Source organism: Ranitomeya variabilis, chromosome 6, assembly GCF_051348905.1.
Source record: "Ranitomeya variabilis isolate aRanVar5 chromosome 6, aRanVar5.hap1, whole genome shotgun sequence".
In the NCBI taxonomy this organism is placed as follows: Eukaryota; Metazoa; Chordata; class Amphibia; order Anura; family Dendrobatidae; genus Ranitomeya; species Ranitomeya variabilis.
The window spans coordinates 244,467,231-244,483,799 of NC_135237.1; the positions used below are offsets into that span (position 1 = coordinate 244,467,231).

Below are 16,569 nucleotides of genomic sequence, written 5' to 3' on the forward strand. Positions count from 1 at the left end.
TGGCAAGATCCTTCTGGTGGCCTTCCCTGTCACGAGATGTGCGAGTCTTTGTGCAGTCATGTGACGTTTGTGCTCGGGCCAAGTCTTGTAGTTCTCGGGCTAGCGGACTGCTGTTGCCCTTGCCTATTCCTAAGAGGCCTTGGACACACATCTCGATGGATTTTATTTCAGATCTGCCTGTTTCCCAGAAGATGTCTGTCATCTGGGTGGTCTGTGACCGTTTCTCTAAAATGGTCCATTTGGTTCCTCTGCCCAAGTTGCCTTCTTCTTCTGAGTTGGTTCCTCTGTTTTTTCAGAATGTTGTCCGATTGCACGGTATTCCTGAGAATATTGTTTCTGACAGAGGTACCCAATTTGTGTCTAGATTTTGGCGGGCATTCTGTGCTAGGATGGGCATAGATTTGTCTTTTTCATCTGCTTTTCACCCTCAGACTAATGGCCAGACCGAGCGGACTAATCAGACCCTTGAGACATATCTGAGGTGTTTTGTCTCTGCTGACCAGGATGATTGGGTTGCTTTTTTGCCATTGGCAGAGTTCGCCCTCAATAATCGGGCCAGTTCTTCCACCTTGGTGTCCCCGTTTTTCTGTAATTCGGGATTTCACCCTCGATTTTCCTCCGGTCAGGTGGAATCCTCGGATTGTCCTGGAGTGGATGCGGTGGTGGAGAGATTGCATCACATCTGGGGGCAGGTTATGGACAATTTGAAGTTGTCCCAGGAGAAGACTCAGCGTTTTGCCAACCGTCGTCGTCGTGTTGGTTCTCGGCTTTGTGTTGGAGATTTGGTGTGGTTGTCTTCTCGTTTTGTCCCTATGAGGGTCTCTTCTCCTAAGTTTAAGCCTCGGTTTATCGGCCCTTATAGAATATTGGAGATTCTTAATCCTGTTTCTTTCCGTTTGGACCTCCCTGCGTCCTTTTCCATTCATAACGTTTTTCATCGGTCGTTATTGCGCAGGTATGAGGTGCCTGTTGTACCTTCAGTTGAGCCTCCTGCTCCGGTGTTGGTTGAGGGTGAGTTGGAGTACGTTGTGGAGAAAATTTTGGACTCTCGTGTTTCCAGACGGAAACTCCAGTATCTGGTCAACTGGAAGGGTTACGGCCAGGAGGATAATTCTTGGGTCAATGCATCTGATGTTCATGCTTCTGATCTTGTTCGTGCCTTCCATAGGGCTCATCCTGGTCGCCCTGGTGGATCTGGTGAGGGTTCGGTGCCCCCTCCTTGAGGGGGGGGTACTGTTGTGAATTTGGATTCTGGGCTCCCCCGGTGGCCGCTTGTGGAATTGGACTTGTCATCCTCTTTCCTGTTTCACCTGGTTCCATCAGTAGTGGGTGTCGCTATTTAAGCTCATTTCTCTGGTGGTTTCTTGCCGGTCAACAATGTTATCTGATGCCTCTCAGTGCTTGTTCCTGCTTCTAGACAACTACTAGTTAAGTTGGACTTTTGTCCATGTTTTGTTTTGCCTATTTGTTCCAGTTCACAGCTGAAGTTTGGTTACTGTGTCTGGAAAGCTCTCGTTGATCAGGGATTGCTACTCTGGCGTTATGAGTTAATGCCAGAGTTTAAGGTAATCTCTGGATGGTGTTTTGTTAGTGTTTTTCTGCTGACCATGAAAGTATACTATCTGTCTTCTGCTATCTAGTAAGCGGACCTCAAATTTGCTAAGACTATTTTCCTGCTGCGTTTGTTGTTTCATCTGAACTCACCGTCATTATATGTGGGGGGCTACTGTCTTCTTTGGAATATTTCTCTAGAGGTGAGCCAGGTCTTATATTTCCCTCTGCTAGCTATTTAGGTCTTAGGCCAGAGCTGGGCATCTAGCGATAAATAGGAAATGCTACCTGGCTATTTCTAGTTGCGCGGCAGGCTTAGTTCATGGTCAGTATAGTTCCATCTTCCGAGAGCTTGTCCCTCTATAGGCTTGCTATGATCTCTGCTTGCAGAGATCATGACAGGAGCTGGACCATAGAGAATCATTGGGCCGTGTGTTATGCGTATTTTACGGGTGTATTTTCTGCGCTCATACGTCCGTAAAACTCACCAGTGTGACGCCGGCCTTAGAGAGGATGAGCCTAACATGATTTTCTCTTTGAAGGACAGCTTGGAGGAAAACGCCGCTGTGTCTAGAGAACCTCCTCCAATAGTTACTAGACGCAATCCCTTACCCGACCGCCGTGGACATTTATTTGCATAATGTTCTTGTTGTTGGCAATTTCTACAAACCACGGGTACTCGAGCGGTCCGAGACTTTGGTCCCGCTCGAGAAACCTCCATGGCCTCATGGGAGTCGGATGCCTGAATGGAAGATTCTAGAGGTCTGGCGAAGGTGGCAGCCAGCCGAAACCTCTGCCTACACTGGATCCGCTCTAACCTCGACTCGTTAAAATGGAGGTCGATGCGGGTAGATATAGAAATGAGCTCCTCCAGTGTGGCGGGAATCTCCCTGGTGGCCAAAACATCCTTCACATGGTCTGCCAGTCCTTTCCAGTACACCGGAATAAGGACTTTATCGGCTACTCCAGCTCAGAGACCAGAGTCCGGAATTGGATGGCGAACTGGCTGACCATGGACGAACCCTGTGTTATTGTCAACAATTGGAGCGCGGCATCGTGGGTGACACGAGGTCCCAAAAAGACCTGTTTCAGAGCGTCCAGGAAGAGAGGAGCACTCTGCACCACACGATCATTACGCTCCCATAGCGGCGTTGCCCACTCCAACGCCCTGCCTGACAAAAGGGAAAAAATATATCCCACTTTTGCCCGTTCTGTAGGAAAACGTGCAGCCAGGAGCCCTAGATGTATGGAGCACTGACTCACGAATCCCCAACATAGCTTACTGTCACCAGCAAACTTGTCTGGAAGCGGGAGATGGGATAAAGTCGGAGCAGGGGTGGCAGAGGACAAACTGGCTGCAGCTACAGTTGCAGCCTGAACAGCGACTGCGGTAACATCCACAGCTGAGGTTGTGCGTTCAAGAGCCGCCAACCTACACTCCAGCTGCTGGATGTACCGCTGTAAACACTGATCGTCTGCCATTTACTAGCCAGTCCCTGGCGCTAGTATTCTGTTAGGGCTAGCAGAACACACCGAGTAAATATAGACGTTTATTATAATTGGTGTGTTCGCAGCCCGGGGCCCACCGTGCAGAAGGAACCTGCTGCTAGTGAATGGTGGCACTGTTTGGTGGTATAGACTAGCTCTGATACTTCACAGAGTAGCCGTGAAAGGAAGCACTGCGCCCTGTTAGCCTCACAGGAGCACAAGCTTACTGCCGAACTGATAGCGGTCAGTGGTTATGCAAACACGCAATCTCTTCACTGGAGGTGCCGGTATTCTAGGGGCTTATTTCAGCCGGGTCCCTGAATACATTCACACATAACCACACTGGCGCAAAGCACAAACTTGGATTGATACTAGCGCATGGCCGTGCAGCCATGCAAACCTTTTATAGCTGCATCAAGTACAGGACCTTCCTAGAAGGACCAATGAGAGGCTACCACAGAGCCTGAGCACCTTCAGGACCTTCCTGGAGAACCAATGGGTTTTGCTGCAGTATCTAAGCATGTGACCCTCGATCTGCAATGAGAGATCTTACCCTGGGCATGCTCAGTAGGGGAAAAGCAGGACTTAGTCCCAAAAGCGTCTGCTCGCCACTGCCCAGCACTGGCTTCAATGGCAGAAGCTGGAAAAGCAGCAGTAACCCTTTGCACAGAGTCAGACTGAGCGAGATGCTGGGACAGGCTCCACTGCGGCAGTAGAAGAATGGGAGACTGCAGTGGAGATGGCCTGAGATTCTCCCTGTGCAGAGGTGGGAACTTGACCCCTAACATGCCCTCTGCCTGAACGTCAGTGCTGGAGATGGAGCGGTGCCGGAACAAAGTCAGGTGAATATTGAAAGTGCCGGGGGCCTGAGAGGTGAGTATGTGATTTTTTATTTTTTTATTGCAGCAACAGCAAATGGGGCAAGTGTCTGTATGGAGCCATGATTAACGTTTGTGCTGCACTATATGGCACGAATATCTTTATAGAGCATCTTATGAGGCCATAATTAACAATTGTGGAGCATAACATGGGTCAAGTGTCTGCATGGAGCATCTTATGGGGCCATAATCAACTTTTGTGCAGCACTTTATGGGGCAAATATCTTTATGGAGCATCTTATGGGGCCAAAATCAACATTTGTGCAGCACTATATGGCACAAATATCTTTATGGAGCATCTTATGGGGCCATAATCAACGTTTGTGCAGCACTATATGGGGCAAATATCTTTATGAAGCATCTTATGGGGCCATAATCAACAATTGGGCAGCATTATATTGGGCAAATGTGTCTATGGAGCATCTTATGGGGCCATTATTAACCTTTATTCAGGATTATATGGGGCATATTTTAATATGGAGCATCTTATGGGGCCATCTTAAACTTTATGCAGCATTATATGGGGCTCCTGCATCAATATGGATATTCAAAAATACTTAACCTACTGATGTCTCAATTAATTTTACTTTTATTGGTATCTATTTTTACTTTTGACATTTACCGGTAGCTGCTTCATTTTCCACCCTAGGCTTATATTCGAGTCATTAAGTTTTCCCAGTTTTTTGTGGCAGAATTAGGGGGGTCGGCTTATACTTGGGTCGGCTTATACGCGAGTATATACGGTAACTTAAAGTTCAAATATATGTTGCATAACCTTGGTGAATGAAGTTGTGGTGCTATTAGAATCATATTTAATATTTTGTGTGACTTTCATGAGCTTGAAAGACTGCATCCATGCGGTTCAACAATGAATCATACAATTTATTAATGAAGTCATGAGGATTAGCAAAGAATTCAGTCGTACATGCCTCCCAAAGTTCAACTAGATTATTTGGTTTTGTCTTCCAAGCTTCCTCTTTCATCCTTCCCCAAACATGCCCAATGGTGTTCACATCTGATGACTGGGCTGGCCAGTCCTTGAGCACCTTGATCTTTTTTGCCTGGAGGAACTTTGTTGTAGAGAAGGATGTATGAGATGGAGCACCATCCTGCTGCAAAATTTGACCCCTTCCATGATTTGCAATATAAGAGGTAGCTATATAGTGTTGAGCGATACCTTCCGATATCCAGAAGTATCAGTATCGTATTGGATCGGCCGATATCTAAAAAATATCGGATATCGCCGATACCGATACCCAATACCCAATACCAATGCAAGTCAATGGGACACAAATATCGGAATGTAAATAAGCACTTTCTGTACTTCTACATACTGTTCTGAAGGGGGGAAGAGTGTGGGCGGTGCTGCCGGGGCTCTGTGCGGGCTGCCGGGGCTCTGTGCGGGCTGTAGGGGCTCTGTGCAGGCTGCCGGGGGTCTGGGCGGGCCTGCCGGGGCTCTGAGCGGGCTGCCAGAGCTCTCTGAGGGCTGCCGCGGCTCGTGTGGGCTGCCGGGGATCTGTGCGGGCCTGCCGGGGCTCTGTGCAGGCTGCCGGGGCTCTGTGCGTGTGTGCAGGCATCGTCTGATGGGACTTCAAGTCCCATCGGACGATGCCTGCTACAGTGAAAGTGATTGACACATTAGCCAATGATGGGACAGTAGTAGTCCCATCATCTGGCTAATGTGCTGAATGTAAAAAAAACATACATAAAACATACATACATACTACATACATAAGACATACATACACATACTACATACTACATACATACTACATACAATACATTCATACATTACATACAGTACATACATATAGACATACAGTACATTAAACATATATTACATACTCACCATTACTTGTCATTTTGATCCCCGAAGCCAGTGTCAACAGTCAAAAAAGATTAAAATAACAAACAATCAATATACTCCCTGTCTGCAGAAATCCACGAGTGTTCCATGACGATCTCCCATTGAGAACGGCAGCATCAGCTGATGCAACCGCTCTCCAGGGGCCCCAGGAACACAATGACGGGAGGAAGGTATCCCTCCGCACTGTATTCCTCCGCCGCTGTAAAAAAATTGTCCCTAGTCTCACTTTTGGCATTGCTGTGTTAGAAATTTTCCCACGCAGCAATTGCCATAAAGTGAGACTTTGAACTATAGTAACCTCAGTTATGCACTGCAGGAGCCATTGTCTCCTGTCAGTGTGTCACTGAGGGTCCTATAGAGCAGTGACATCACCCGATGTCACTGTTCTAGTGGGGAGATCGTCATGGGACACTCGTTATTAATTGGACTACGGCGGATAGGTAGTATATGGTTTATTATTTTACGTTTTTTGCAGGCGCCGAAGTATGGTAAGTATGGTTAAATGAAGAATATTAAAATACTTTTTTCCTAATGTGTGTGTGTTTTATTAACACTTTTTTACTATTGGATTAATAATGGATTGGTGTCTTATTGATGCCTCTTTGTTATTAACCCGGCTTAATGTCACCTTACAATAGCAAGGTGACATTAACCCCTTTTTACCCCATATCCCACCACTACACGGGAGTGGGAAGAGAGGGGCTAAGTGCCGGAATTGGCGCATCTGTAAGATGTGCCATTTCTGGGGCGGCTGTGGACTGGTATTTGTAGCAGGGGGGCCAATATCCATGGCCCCTCTCTAGGCTATGAATGTCAGCCCGCACCTGTCTGCGCAGCCTTTCTGGCTATAAAATATAGGGGGACCCCACGTCATTTTTTTGGGGATCCCCCTATTTTAATAGCAGTAAAGGCTACGCAGACAGCTGCGGGCTGATATTCATAGCAGGCTACAAATATTGGCCCCCGGCCGTCGGCTTTCCCCCTCTGGTGCAGAAAATTGTGCGGGAGCCCACGTCGTTTTTTTCCGCTTTCTTTTTTAAAAAAATTAAATGCTCATTAAGGCCTCTTTCACACTGGCGTCGGTACAGGTCCGATGTACCGACGCACGTTGTGAAATTTGTGGCCCGAAGTGGGCAGCAGATGCAGTTTTTCAATGCATCCGCTGCCCATTCTGGAGTCCAGGGAGGATGGGGCGGAGTTTCGGCCACGCAGGCAGAAAATGGCAGACGCGACGGACAAAAAAACACGACGGATCCATTGCACGACGGATGCGACGTGTGGCCATCCGTCGCGATCCATCGCTAATACAAGTCTATGGGTAAAAAATGCATCCTGCGAGCACATTTACAGGATCCGTTTTTTTCCCATAATGACGGATTGCAACGGATTGCTAAAAGTGTGAAAGAAGCCTTAGAAACATTGGCCTTTCTATTATATATTTATGGATATATCTAACTATTCATATATTTATAGCTAGATATATCTATAGATACATAGATGTATCTATCCATATATCTGGCTGCTTTCACACATCAGGTTTTTGCCGTCAGGCACAATCTGGCGAGTTTTGAAAAAAATGGATCCGGCGGAAAAAAACGGATCCGGCGGAAAAAAACGGATCCAGCGGAAAAAACCAGATCTGACGGAAAAAAACGGATCCGGTGGAAAAAACGTTTTTTCAAAACTCGCCAGTTTGTGCCTGATGGCAAAAACCTGATGTGTGAAAGCAGCCAGATATATGGATGAATACTTCTATATATATAAAATATATGTATAGTTAGATATATCCATAGATATATAATAGAAAGGCCGATGTTGCTAAGGCTACATTCACACTTGCATTTTTAGCAATCTGTCGCAATCCGTCATTTTGGGAAAAAACGGATCCTGCAAATGTGCTCGCAGGATGCGTTTTTTACCCATAGACTTGTATTAGCGACAAATCGCGACGGATGGCCACACATCGCGTCCGTCGTGCAACGGATCCGTCGTGTTTTGGTGGACCGTCGTCACGAAAAAACATTCAAGTGAACGCTTTTTTGTCCGTTGCGTCCGCTATTTTCTACCGCGCATGCACGGCTGAAACTCCGCCCCTTCCTCCCCGGACTTTAGAATGGGCAGCAGATGCGTTGAAAAACTGCATCCGCTGCCCACGTCGTGCACAAAGTTTACAACGTGCTTCGGTACGTCGGCCCAATGCATAGTGATGGACCCGTACTGAAAAAGTGTGAAAGAGGCCTTAATGAGAGTTTTAATTTAAAAAAAAAGGAAAAAAACAGCGTGGGCTCCCGCACAGCTTTCTGCGCCAGAGGGGGAGAGCCGACGACCAATATTTGTAGCCTGCTATGAATATCAGCCCGCAGCTGTCTGCGTAGCCTTTACTGGCTATTAAAATAGGGGGACCCCCTTTAAAATGACGTGGGGTCCCCCTATATTTTATAGCCAGAAATGCTGCGCAGACAGGTGCGGGCTGATATTCATAGCCTAGAGAGGGGCCATGGATATTGCCCCCCCGGCTACAAATACCAGTCTGCAGCCTCCCCAGAAACTTAGCCCCTCTCTTCCCACTCCCGTGTAGCGGTGGAATATGGTAAAATAAGGGATTAATGTCACCTTGCTATTGTAAACTGACATTAAGCCGGGTTAATAACGGAGAAGCGTCAATAGGACGCCTATCCATTATTAATCCAATAGTAATAAAGGGTTAATAAAACACACACACATTAAGAAAAAAGTATTTTAATATTCTTCATTTAACCATACTTACCATACTTCAGCACCCGCAAAAAACGTAAAATAATAAACCGTATACTCCCTGACCAACGCAGTCCAATTAATAACGAGTGTCCCACGACGATCTCCCCTATAGAACAGTGACATCGGGTGATGTCACTGCTCTATAGGACCCTCAGTGACACACTGACAGGAGACAATGGCTCCTGCAGTGCATCACTGAGGTTACTATAGTTTAAAGTCTCATTTTATGGCAATTGCTGCGTGGGAAAATTTCTAACACAGCAATGCCAAAAGTGAGACTAGGGACAATTTTTTTACAGCGACGGAGGAATACAGTGCGGAGGGATACCTTCCTCCCGTCATTGTGTTCCTGGAGCCCCTGGAGAGCGGTTGCATCAGCTGATGCTGCCGTTCTCCACGGGAGATCGTCGTGGGACACTCGTGGATTTCTGCGGACAGGGAGTATATTGGTTGTTTGTTATTTTAATCTTTTTTACAGATGACACTGGCTTCGGGGATCAAAATGACAAGTAATGGTGAGTATGTAATATATGATTAATGTACTGTATGTCTATATGTATGTATTGTATGTAATGTATGAATGTATTGTATGTAGTATGTACGTAGTATGTATGTAGTATGTATGTATGTATTATGTATGTAGTATGTATGTAGTATGTATGCATGTAGTATGTATGGTGTATGTATGTATGTAGTATTTATGTAGTATGTATGTAGTATGTAGTATGTATGTAGTATGTATGTATTAAGTAGTATGTATGTAGAATGTATGTATGTAGTATGTATGTAGTATGCATGTAGTATGTATGTAGTATGTAGTATGTATGTATGTAGTATGTATGCAGTATGTATGTAGTATGTATGTAGTATGTAGTATGTATGTAGTATGCATGTATGTAGTATGCATGTATGTTGTATGTATGTAGTATATATGTAGTATTTTTTTTTACATTCAACACAATAGCCGAATGATGGGATAACCACTGTCTCATCATTGGTTAATGTGTCACTCACTGTCACTGTAGCAGGCATAGTCCAATTGGCTTGCGCTGGCGTGTACTCCGGAGGACAGAGAATGAACTTCAATCCAATATTGCGGCCAGCATGCAGCCAGCGGGTAAGGAAAGGGTGAATCAAACACCCGAAAACCCCGCCCATATGACCCAAAACTGGTCCCGCCAAATTCAGGTGACAGGTTCCCTTTAAGTATGTTTTAGACATGATTCAATAAAATTTATATTTTTATATGAATTTATTGGAGGACTTATTTTGTGTAGGCATTCCTGATTTCCACGGTCCTCTGTGATTATGGTGCTGGGCACTTTTTTGTGTTTAAATATGAGGCCTTTAAAAAAAAATGTTTTAACCCCTTAGTGACAGAGCCAATTTGGTACTTAATGATCGGGCCAATTTTTACAATTCTGACCACTGTCATTTTATGAGGTTATAACTCTGGAACGCTTCAACGGATCCTGCTGATTCTGAGATTGTTTTTTTGTGTCATATTGTACTTCATGTTAGTGGTAACATTGCTTTGATATTAAATGGAAATATGGTGAAAATTTGTAAAATTTAGCAATTTTCAAACTTTGTATTTTTATGCCCTTAAATCAGAGAGATATGTCTCAAAAAATAGTTAATAAATAACATTTCCCACATGTCTACTTTATATCAGCACAATTTTGTAAACAAAAATTTTTTTTGTTAGGGAGTTATAAGGGTTAAAAGTTGACCAGCAATTTCTCATTTTTACAACACCATTTTTTTTTAGGGACCACATCACATTTGAAGTCATTTTGAGGGGTCTATATGATAGAAAATAACCAAGTGTGACACCATTCTAAAAACTGCACCCATCAAGGTGCTCAAAACAACATTCAAGAAGTTTGTTAGCCCTTTACATGCTTCACAGGAACTGAAACAATGTGGAAGGCAAAAATGAACATTTAACTTTTTTTTGCAAACATTTTACTTCAGAACCATTTTTTTTATTTTCACAAGTGTAAAAACCGAAATTTAACCATAAATTTTGTTGTGCAATTTCTCCTGAATACGCTGATACCCCATATGTGGGGGTAAACCACTGTTTGGGCGCACCGCAGTGCTTGGAAGAGAGGGAGCGCCGTTTGACTTTTTCAATGCAGAATTGGCTGGAATTGAGATCGGTCACGTTTAGAGAGCCCCTGATGTGCCTAAACAGTGGAAACGCTCCACAAGGGACACCATTTTGGAAACTAGACCCCTTAAGGAACTTACCTAGATGTGTGGTGAGCACTTTGAGCCCCCAAATGCTTCACAGAAGTTTATAAAGTAGAGCCGTAAAAATAAAAAATCGCATTTGTTTACACAAAAATGATCTTTTCGCCCACAAATTCTTATTTTCACAAGGGTAACAGGAGAAATTAGACCACAAAAGTTGTTGAGCAATTTCTCCTGAGTACGTTGATACCCCATATGTGGGGCTAAACCACTGTTTGGGCACACCGCAGAGCTTGGAAGAGAAGGAGTGCCGTTTTACTTTTTCAATGTAGAATTGGCTGGAATTGAGATCGGATGCCATGTCGCGTTTGGAGAGCCCCTGATGTGCCTAAACAGTGCAAAACCCCAACAAGTGTCACCATTTTGGAAACTAGACCCCTTAAGGAACTTAACTAGATGTGTGGTGAGCACTTTAAACCCCCAGGTACTTCACAGAATTTTATAAAGTAGAGCCGTGAAAATAAAAAAATCACATTTTTTTCTACAAAAATGATCTTTTTGCCCCCAAATTTTTATTTTCACAAGGGTAACAGGAGAAATTAGAAAACAAGAGTTGTTGAGCAATTTCTCCTGAGTACATTGATACCCCAGATGTGGGGGTAAACCACTGTTTGGGCGCACTGCAGAGCTTGGAAGAGAAGGATTGCCATTTTACTTTTTCAATGGCTGGAATTGAGATTGTAACACCATGACGCGTTTGGAGAGCCCCTGATGTGCCTAATCAGTAGAAACCCCCCACAAGTGACCCCATTTTGGAAACTAGACCCCTTAAGGAACTTATCTAGATGTGTGGTGAGCACTTTAAACCCCCAAGTGCTTCTCAGAAATTTATAAAGTAGAGCCATGAAAATAAAAAATCCTTTTTTTTCCTCAAAAATGATTTTTTAGCCTGCAAATTTTTTTTTTCTCAAGGGTAACAGGAGACAATGGACCCCAAAATCTGTTGACCAGTATGTTCTGAGTACGCTGATACCCCATATGTGGGGGGGCACTGTTTGGGCACCCATCGGGGCTCGGAAGGGAAGGAGCTCCGCTTGTAATGCAGACTTTGATGGGATAGTCTGCGGGCGTCATGTTGCATTTGCAGAGCTCCTGATGTACCTAAACAGTAGAAACCCCCCACAATTGACCCCATTTTGGAAAATAGACCCCCCAGAGAGCTTATCTAGATGTGTGGTGAGCACTATGAACCCCACACTGCTTCACAGAAGTTTATAATGGAAAGCCATGAAAATAAAAAAAATCATATTTTTTCCACAAAAATGATATTTTCACCCCCAAATTTTTACTTTCACAAGGGTAACGGGAGAAATTGGACCCCAAAATTTATTGTGCAATTTATGCTGAGTAGGCTGATACCCCATATGTGGGGGTAAACCACTGGTTGGGCGCATGGCAGAGCTCGGAAGGGAAGAAGCGCCGTTTTGGAATGCAGACTTTGATACAATGGTCTGCGGGCGTTATGTTGCGTTTGCAGAGCCCCTGATGTACCTAAACAGTAGAAACCCCCACAAGTGACCCCATTTTGGAAACTAGACCCCCCAAGGAATTTATTTAGATGTGTGGTGAGAACTTTGAATGCCCAAGTGCTTCACAGGAGTTTATAATGCAGAGTTGTGAAAATAAAAAATATTTTGTTTTCCACAAAAAAGATTTTTTAGCCCCCAAGTTTTTATTTTCACAAGGGTAACAGGAGAAATTGGACCCCAAAAGTTGTTGTCCAATTTATCCCGAGTACGCTGATGCCTCATATGTGGGGGTAAACCACTGTTTGGGCTCATGGCAGAGCTCAGAAGGGAGGGAGCACCATTTGACTTTTTGAGCGCAAAGTTGGCTGTGGCGTTTAGAGACCCCCTGATGTGCCTAAACAGTGGAAACCCCCAATTCTAACTCCAACCCTAACCCCAACACACCCCTAACCCTAATTCCAACCCGATCCATAATCCTAATCACAACCCTAACGATAATCACAACCCTAACCCCAAAACAACCATAACCCTAATCAGAACCCTAAATCCAACACACCCCTAATCCTAATCTCAACCCTAACCTCAAACCTAACCCTAATCCCAATACACCCCTAATCCCAACCCTAACCTTAACCCTAATCCAAAACCTAACCCTAATCCCAAATGTAACCATAATGCCAACCCTAATCCAAACCCTAACCCTAATCTCAACTCTAACCCTAACTTTAGCCGCAACCCTAGTCCTAACTTTAGCCCCAACCCTAGCCCTAACTTTAGCCCCAACCCTAACCCTAGCCCTAACCCTAAATTTAGCCCCAACCCTAACTCTAAATTTAGCCCCAACCCTAACCCTAACCCTAAATTTAGCCCCAACCCTAACCCTAACCCTAAATTTAGCCCCAACTCTAACCCTAAATTTAGCCCCAACCCTAACCCTAGCCCTAACCCTAACCCTAAATTTAGCCCCAACCCTAACCCTAACCCTAAAATTAGCCCCAACCCTAACCCTAGCCCTAACCCTAACCCTAGCCCTAACCCTAACCCGAAGGAAGAAGCCGGCGGGCAGGAGAGGACTTAGGAGGACCCAGGGACACCGGTAGGTATGATAGGGTCCCACGAATCCCCCTATTTCTCTGTCCTCTGATGTGCGATCACATCAGAGGACAGAGAATTACACATCGTTTTTTTTTTTTTTTCCTTTTGCGGTCACCGGTAAACAGTTAATTACCGGAGATCGCAAAACAGGGGTCGGTAAAAACCGACCCCGATCATGTTCTTTGGGGTCTCGGCTACCCCCGGCAGCTGAGACCCCAAAGATCTCCCGGGTGCCTGCCGGCGAGCGCACTACGCATGCACCCACCATTTTTTGGCCGGAAGAAGATGGCGGCGCCCATCGGGAGCCACGAGGAGCACCGGGGGAGACAGGTGAGTATCGGGGGAGACAGGTGAGTATCGGGGGGCGATCGGGGACCCCATTTCTCTGTCCTCTGATGTGCGATCACATCGGAGGACAGAGAAATGAAATAGCAAATCGCGTTTTTTTTTTCGTTGCGACCGCCGGTAAACGGTTAATTACCGGTGATCGCAACTCGGGGTCGGTAAAAAAAACCCGAATCATGTTCTCTGGGGTCTCGGCTACCCCCAGTAACCGAGACCCCAGAGGAAATCCGACTCTGGGGGCGCTATTCACTTTTTCTACAGCGCTGTTAATTAACGGCACTGTGGTTTAAGTACCCTTAACTGCCGCTGTTAAAAGGCGTATCGGCGGTCGTTAAGGGGTTAAACCACAAAATAATGAGTAGACCAAGGCTAGCACACAAAACAATGCAATGTATGCCTGCAAAGTGAGGATTTTGACACCACAGATACACCAGGCATCTGACGGAGATAAAAGACTGTTTAGATATGGGGCCTTTTAAAAAAAAAAAAAATTTAAACCACAAAATACTGAGTAGACCAAGGCTAGCAGACCAAAAAAATGCAATGTATGCCTGAAAAGCAAGAATTTGGAGGCCACAGATAGACCAGGCGTCAGATGGAGATAACAGACTGATCAAAATGTGGTCTTTTTTTTGGGCCCACCAAAATTGTGTCAATAAGTACGCTATGACACTAAAAAAAAATTGAAGTACTAAAATTGTTAAATATTTAGCGCAATGATATGCGATGGGCGTGGCTTACAAATCACAGTGATAAATATAAGAACTGTAGCTAAATATTTTGGGCCAGCTACAGATTTTTTGGTCAGCAAAATGGTGTCCAACAAGGTTGTAAGACATTCCAAAAAATAATATAGTACCTAAAAAAAAGGCCAGATTTTTCTGCACACTCACATCTGATGCCTGGGATAAAAAAAAAAGTTTTTAAATTGTTAGATTTTCACGCTTGCAATGACCTGGCTGTAGTCTGCAGCGTAACCAAACAAATTAATGTAGAAAAAAGGGGCAATGGATTGCTTTCTAATAAAATTAGAAGGTATAAGCTGCAAGAAAAAAAAATGTGACGGATACCTGCAGCTACATATATATAAAATACGCAGCAGCAGACAAGAATGGAGATTTTTGAGGTATGCAGTGAGATCTGTATACTCACATGTAGTGCCTGCAGGCCTTGCACTGATGTGGCTATGTGCACATAGACTCCCCTGCCTACCTAGCACTGCAATCTATATACCCCGAATTAGCTCTAAAAAGGACTGTTGGTTTATCAGGATTTGTGGATTGAACACTAGTAGACCCACACTAACTAATAAATGTAAGAATCTGGCCCTATCTCAGCAGCAGCTCTCCCTACACTAGCTGAGTCCGGAGCAGAATGATGCGAGCAGGGCGGCGTCAGGTCTCTTACGGACCTGATGATGCTGTGCGGCCAGCCAATCACTATAAAACCACAATAAAGATGGCTACAGTATTACAGTGTATGGCAGACAATCCCTGCATGCTGATTGGCGCTCTAAAAATAGCCAAAATTAAAAGGAGGAGACCCGAGCTCCCGCCGAATTATCCGGGAAATAGTCAGTGCTCGCCGAGTACCCCAAGCATAGTGATACTCGGACGAGTACCGAGTAGTGGCGAGCATGTTCGCTTATCACTAATTATAAACATTTAGTCCGTCTACACTTTACTCTGGATGACTAGGAGGCCGTTGGTTGACCTTAGCAGTCATCAGCAGCTTGCAATCAGATTGCGGGTGGGAGGAGTGACAGGGATGAGGAAGTGAAAGAAAGAGCCCCTTCCCTCTCATGAATGTTAGACATTGGAGTAAGGAGTCAGCTACACCAGCTGACACCAGTAGCTGTTGGCGCCAGTTTTGCTTCTGAGCTAGCTACATCTTTACGCTGTGCATGGACCTTTGTTGTTAAAGCTCCTTGCCCACTGTATCATACATGTAAATATAATGTCAGGGAGGGGTTAATGAAAAGAAATATTCCAAAATTCTTGCCATAAAACATGCCAGGGTTGAAAAATGGAGCTGCGTCCTATTGTCCATTCACATAATTGAGATGTAAAACTGAAATATCTTATATAACACAGTTTAGTTTGTGTAACTTATTTTTCATCTTTATATTGTTGTAAAATGTTAGTTTTAGTTTTCATTACATCACTTACTTTTGAATATTTTGTGCAGGCTTCACCTCTGCCCTGTGATGCTGTGATCTGTAGAATGAACATAAGACTGGCATTTAGTAAGAGACCAAGAAAATCACAATTCATAAAAATAAGAAAACTAAAATAATGTGATTACATAAGTGTGAACACTCTTAAAATTGGTGATGTGGTTGTGTTCAGAAATAGCAACCACATTAAAACTCACGCTTCATAGTATTCAGTACACAGCTGCTATCTTTTAAAGTGATTCTGATTAATCCCATATGCAGTTTATCTGTTCTAGTAGGATTTTCATAACCTTTTCTTTGTTGTAACCATTTTTGTAACCATTTTACAACACAGCAAACGGATTCCATTGTCGAAAGTGATCAGTCAAGAGAAGGATAAAAAAATTATTTGCAAGCACTAGATATACCATGGAACACTGTGAAGATGATCATCAAGGAGTGGCTTAAATTTGGCGCAATAGTAAAATTACCTAGAACTAGGGTTGAGCGACTTTTACTTTTTTGGGATCAAGTCGGGTTGAGCAAAACCCGACTTTGTGAAAGGTCGGGTCGGGTGAAATCGGCCGATTATTGCGAAAAGTCGGGGGCTGACTGAAACACGAAACCCAATGCAAGTCAATGGGGAATCAAAGTCGGCAGTGAGTGGAGGACAGGAAAACACCTACAGTGTCCATTTCAATGCCA

At 44.4% G+C, this 16,569-nt stretch overlaps 1 protein-coding gene across 6 annotated transcripts in view; it reads right to left on the minus strand.

The window, feature by feature from the left end:
* The window catches only part of LOC143782270 (poly(rC)-binding protein 3-like), a 2,306,623-nt gene that overhangs the window by 682,983 nt on the left and 1,607,071 nt on the right, over positions 1–16,569 (minus strand). For all 6 annotated transcript variants that reach the window (XM_077269554.1, XM_077269555.1, XM_077269553.1 and 3 more), the window contains one exon: positions 15,878–15,925. The gene's annotated coding sequence lies outside the window, so the exon portion shown is untranslated. The remainder of the gene's footprint in view (positions 1–15,877; positions 15,926–16,569) is intronic.